Here is a 5,345-nt window from a genome sequence, read left to right as displayed (position 1 = left end):
GACTTCGTTAGGAGCTGAGCCCTAGAGTGTTAATTACACGAATATTGTCAGAACCTCCGATTAAGAAAATAAGTGTGAAGAAAGAAAAAGATTTTGACAAATAAATTTTTATTCATGAATTCATAGACTTGATGAAAGTACAGAAGTTTGAAATTTAATTATCTTGATGTGACGATGATGGTAGCATTTCATTTCACTTCGACTATTCGCTGAAAAGCAGCGCTTTGACTTTTTGTTGACTTCTAGTCTTTGCAGCGGTTGAAATATGCATCTTAACATGATTTAGAAACTTATGAAGTTGTATCTTGGATATTTGAGTTGTATCTTGGACTTGATTTGGAACTTGATTTAATTTCTTCATAAACTTGAGCCTTGACTTGTGAAACTTTGAAACTTGTGAACTCTCCAACGCTTTATCCTTAATGTTATTAAGCTCATTTGTTGATTTGTTTTGAACTTAGAACTTGGACTTTGAACTTGCATCTTGGATTTGATTTGAAACTTGATTTGATTTTTATAAAACGGCCTCATGCTTGTGAAGCTTTTTCTAGACTTATTAGAACTCTCAATCGCTTTTATCCTTGAGGGTTGTTAAAGCTCATTTTGTTGATTCATTTAAAACTTGAAAACTTGGACATTTTGAGTTTGCATTCTTAGATTTTGATTTGCATGACTTGAGTTTGATTTTTCATAAGCTTGAACTTTCATACTTGTGAAGCTCTTTACTGACTTATGAACTCTCCATGCTTTTATCCTTGAGGGTTGTTAAGCTCATTTTGTTGACTTGTTTGAAACTTGAATCTTTGATTTTTGCATCTTAGATTTAATTTGGATTTCAAATATTGTGAATTCCTATGTCGATGAATCGCATAACTTGGTTTGACCTTCATAAGCAATTTCGGTACGTGCTTGTGAAGCTTCTTTTTCAGACTGTGAACTCTTGTACACTTTAAGTTTGAGGGTTGTTGAGCTCATTTGTTGACTTGTTTGAAATTTGTGTCTTGTACTTTGAACTTGCGTCTTGAATTTGATTTGGAACTTGATTTGATTTTTATAAAGCTTGGCTATCATGCTTGTGAAGCTTTTACTGCAACTAGTGAACTCTTGACACTTTAAACTTTCTTGTTGTTGAGCTCATTTTGTTTGATTTGTTTTGAAACTTGAAACTTGGACTTTTTGGTTTTACATCTTGAATTTGATTTGGAACTTGATTTGATTTTTATAAGCTTCGGCCTTGAGGCTTGTGAGGGTTTTTCGACTTGTGAACTCTTGACACTTTTAACTCCGAGGTTATTGAGCTCATTTATCTTGGATGTTTTTGAGGTTTGTCTTGAATTTGATTTGGACTTTAAGTTATAGATTCTCTGTATTGAGGAATCGTAAATATGGTTTGGCTTTTCATGAACTTTGGCTTTTATGCTTGTGAAGCTTTTTACAACTTGTGAACTCTTCAACTCTTCGTCCTTGAGGGTTGTTGGGTTCATTTGTTGAATTTGCATTCTTTGATTTGATTTGGAACTTTATTTGGAACTTGTTTGACTTTTCGTAAGCTCGGCCTTGAGGCTTGTAGAGACTTTTGTAACTTATGAACTCTTCAACACTTTGTAATCTTGAGGTTGTTGAGCTCGTCATATTGATTCAGTCATTTTTTTAATGCCTTGATTTTAATTTGATTTTTTTCTTTTTAGAATGCTTTTGCTTTTTGAAGGTCTTGAAATTTTTTTCATCGCTCCCAAGAGAGTCGATGGCCTCAAACAGTAGTCCAGTTAGCTCGAAAGAGTTTTAAGGGTTTTTGAGAATTTTTCATCCACTTCAGAGAGTCGATGGCCTCAAGCAGGGTCCATCAATTTCAAAAAAGAGTTTTAAAAGTTTTTGGAATTTTTCATCACTCCTAAGAGAGTCGATGGCGCTCAAGCAGGGGTCCATCGAGTTCAAAAAGAGTTTTAAGGGTTTTTGGAATTTTTCATCACTTCTAAGAGTCGATAGGCTCAAGCGAGGTCCAGTCATTAAAAGAGTTTTAAGGGTTTTTGGAGATTTTTCGTCACTCCTAAAGATTGATGGCCTCAAGCGAGGGTCCATCGATCTCGAAAAAGAGTTTTAAGGGTTTTGAAATTTTTCATCACTTCTAAGAGTGATGGCGTCGAAACGTGGTCCATCAGCTCGAAAAAAGAGTTTTAAGGGTTTTGAAATTTTTCGTCCATCGAAGAGTCGATGGGCTCAAAAAGGGTCCATCGATTTCAAAGAGAGTTTTAAGGGTTTTGGAATTTTCTATCACTTCTAAGGGGTTAATGGCCTCAAAGCGAGGTCATCGAGCTCGAGAGATTTGTCGTCACTCGAAGAGAATCGATGGCCTCAAGCCCAGGGTCGAGCTCGAAAAGAGTTTTTAAAGGATTTTTCGATAGTCCCATCAGCTTCACATTATTTGTTAGAAGCGATGAAGAGGCCCTCTAAAGGAAGCGGTCGACATGCATTAGACATCGCGGTAAGCAAGGGGTATTGTGAAATTACCAAAATACCCTCATCTTAGCTAAAAAAATCCTTTTCTTCTTTTCTTTTTCTCTTTTTACATTTAAACCCTCTAACTTTTCAATTTTTTCACATTTTATCAAAATTTTCAAATAAAACCCCAAACTTTTTACATTTTCAAATTTTTCATATTTATTATTTTTCGTAGTTAAACCCTCGAGCTTTCGTGTTTTCACACATTTTTTTGCATATATGTCCTTAATTATTTCATCATTTTTCTCCATTGATTTTTGCGTAAAAGCCAACTTTTGTACAAATGTATTTTTACCACAGCAGAGCCCTCTTTTTCTTCTCTCTCAAATAACGAACAATTACATTTCTAAGCATGTTTTGAACTCGGCATGTTAAAAAGTTCAAAAAACTAACTAGAGGAAAATCTACAAAGCCAAGGCATGAGATGGAGATTTTGATTGAGAAAACATGCCACCATGGATACATAAAAGCATGTTGCCACATATCTGATTCATTACTCACTTAATCAAGGGTGCATGGTTAGTAAAAGCAATCCAAATTCTGGATCCTACCATGGCATGGATTGACATGGGAGTGAATGAAGATTTTTGTTTTGTAAAATAAAATCCGGACATTTTTCTTTATAGCATAGATCTGACAGGAACATGTATAAGCGTATATATTTTTGGATGAAACTCTATAAGAGCATCTACCTCTTTCAAGTTATAAGCACTTGAGCGAGCTTCTCAAGCATGCCTCGAGATTTGTCTTTGGGGTTATGAACATCATCTTGCTTGCGCGGTGGAGCACTTGCTGGGTGGTGGAGCGATTGATCTTTTCCTTCTTTTTCTTTTAAGGGAAACATCAAAATGCCGACAAAGTCGATTTGATGAAGAACTTCATCGATGATCTTTTTATGATTGAATGTTGTCTCTAGCCATTGATCTTCTCATTGCCTCGGGATGGGGATCGAGGTTACGGGATCGGAGAAGAGAACAAGCAGCGAGGGCTTCTTGGGTTACGCGAGTGGTGGCAGTGGCCGAAGCCATGCCTCATCGTCATCACCACCACTACTGATTCTCCCGATCTTCGTGGTAGTGTTTGGAGAAAAAAGAGGTGGGAGAGGAACTAATAGGCAGAAGGGACAGATTGTCCAGCTCCTTCTTCTCGATCTCTCCTTCTTTCTGTTCTCTCTCTCTCTGTTCTCCATGTTTTTTCTCTTCTTTCCCACATATCCTCAACTCCCCCTCACAAAATCCTCAACCCCGAGAGATTTTTATCTTATTCACTTTTTAATTTCAAATTTTTATTTCAAAATCCTTCTTATCCATTTCTTTTTATTTCTATATTCTCACTCGTTTTTAATTTTGATTTTAATCACGTGACAATTTGTGGCGCATGTTTCATTTTAGCCCTCATGTATCTTTTATTTTTCTTAATCTTCTATTTCTTCTTCTTTTAAAGTCTATATAAACAATATTTTTAATTCATATAAAAATAAAATTTTAATTTATTAACAGAAACCAAAAACTAATAATTTTTGAAAATTAATTTTAATTAATTTAATATTTGAAATATTTCTAATTCTTTAATTACTAGTAGCTTCGTCCAACATTTGGTTTTTCTCATCTACGTTTCCCTACAAAAACGCGTTTCTGTCCCGATGAAACGCGTTTCCCTCTCATTACAAGACCAGGACAACCATTCCTCCCTCTCAGAAACTCCGCCATTCTCTCTCTCTCTCTCTCTCGATCGCCATGTTGCGTTTGTGCTCCTCAATCTTCCGGCGATCGGCGGCGATCGGAAGAGCTAGATCGACGCGCTGCATCTCCACGACGTCCGCTAGCAGAGGTGGCGTTCGGTGGAATCCCACATTGATGGTGGCCGCGGGGATCGCGAGCCATTGAGTCAGAGTCTGGCCTTGGGATATGGCTCCTACCCTCTCCCTCCTTCGCGGAATCAATTCTCCACAGATTAATGATTCCGGTGCTCAAGAGAAGCGGCCCAAGTACCTGATCGGAGGTGATCTTCTCGTCTCTTTGACAGTCTACTGTTTTTGTTGTTAATTTGGTTGAAATTAGTTAATTTAGTGGCGTAATTGTGTTAAAAAGGGGCTTTTTCATGCATTGTATGATTGATTAGCTTCATTGGATTCAATTGGCATAAATGGTTGCTAGAAGAAAAATCTAATAATGGTTTAGTTAAATAAAATATGGGTTGTGAATCAAGATTTATGCTTTTTTTATCTAGAGATTGAAGCGCAAACAAATGCATGAACTTTATTGTGTTTGTTTTGCATTGGCGCATGTATATAATTGGGTGCTAACGGTAGTTTTGTAATTTATATGCATGGATAATGAAGGAAGGACATTGACATGGAACTACAAAATTGAAGCCTTAATTGAATGATTTGAAACCAAACTCTTCATTAATGTTTTATGAGGACTTTTAAATATATTTTCTCTGTTTATGTAATTGTACTCTTGGGTAATTATATAGATTCTTACCGGAAAAGGGTGTTCTTTAACTATGAGAAGCGAATAAGATTCATGAAGCCCTCCTGAAAAGGTATGTTCCATCAGAAACCCTCAGTTTCCGGTTATCAAAATTTTCCTTGTTTTCACCAATGAATTATGTAATATGGGAATGGGGAGATGAAGGTGTATAAACTGTTTTGACCATCATGTCTGTTAACATGCTGTGGGATTCATAAACTGATTCCTGGATGGTCATGTTCTTGAAATTGTGTTTGCGATTGTCTGCATATTCAAAGTTGATCAGCCGATCCACATTGACTTTATAACAATTGTTTATGCTTCTGTTTGGTTATTAGGGCCTGGCATTAACCCACCAGCAATACGTAACTG

This window comes from Dioscorea cayenensis, chromosome 16 (assembly GCF_009730915.1).
Source record: "Dioscorea cayenensis subsp. rotundata cultivar TDr96_F1 chromosome 16, TDr96_F1_v2_PseudoChromosome.rev07_lg8_w22 25.fasta, whole genome shotgun sequence".
Taxonomy (NCBI): domain Eukaryota; kingdom Viridiplantae; phylum Streptophyta; class Magnoliopsida; order Dioscoreales; family Dioscoreaceae; genus Dioscorea; species Dioscorea cayenensis.
The sequence above is the reverse complement of the archived record's forward strand: the minus strand, read 5'-3'. Positions refer to the sequence as shown.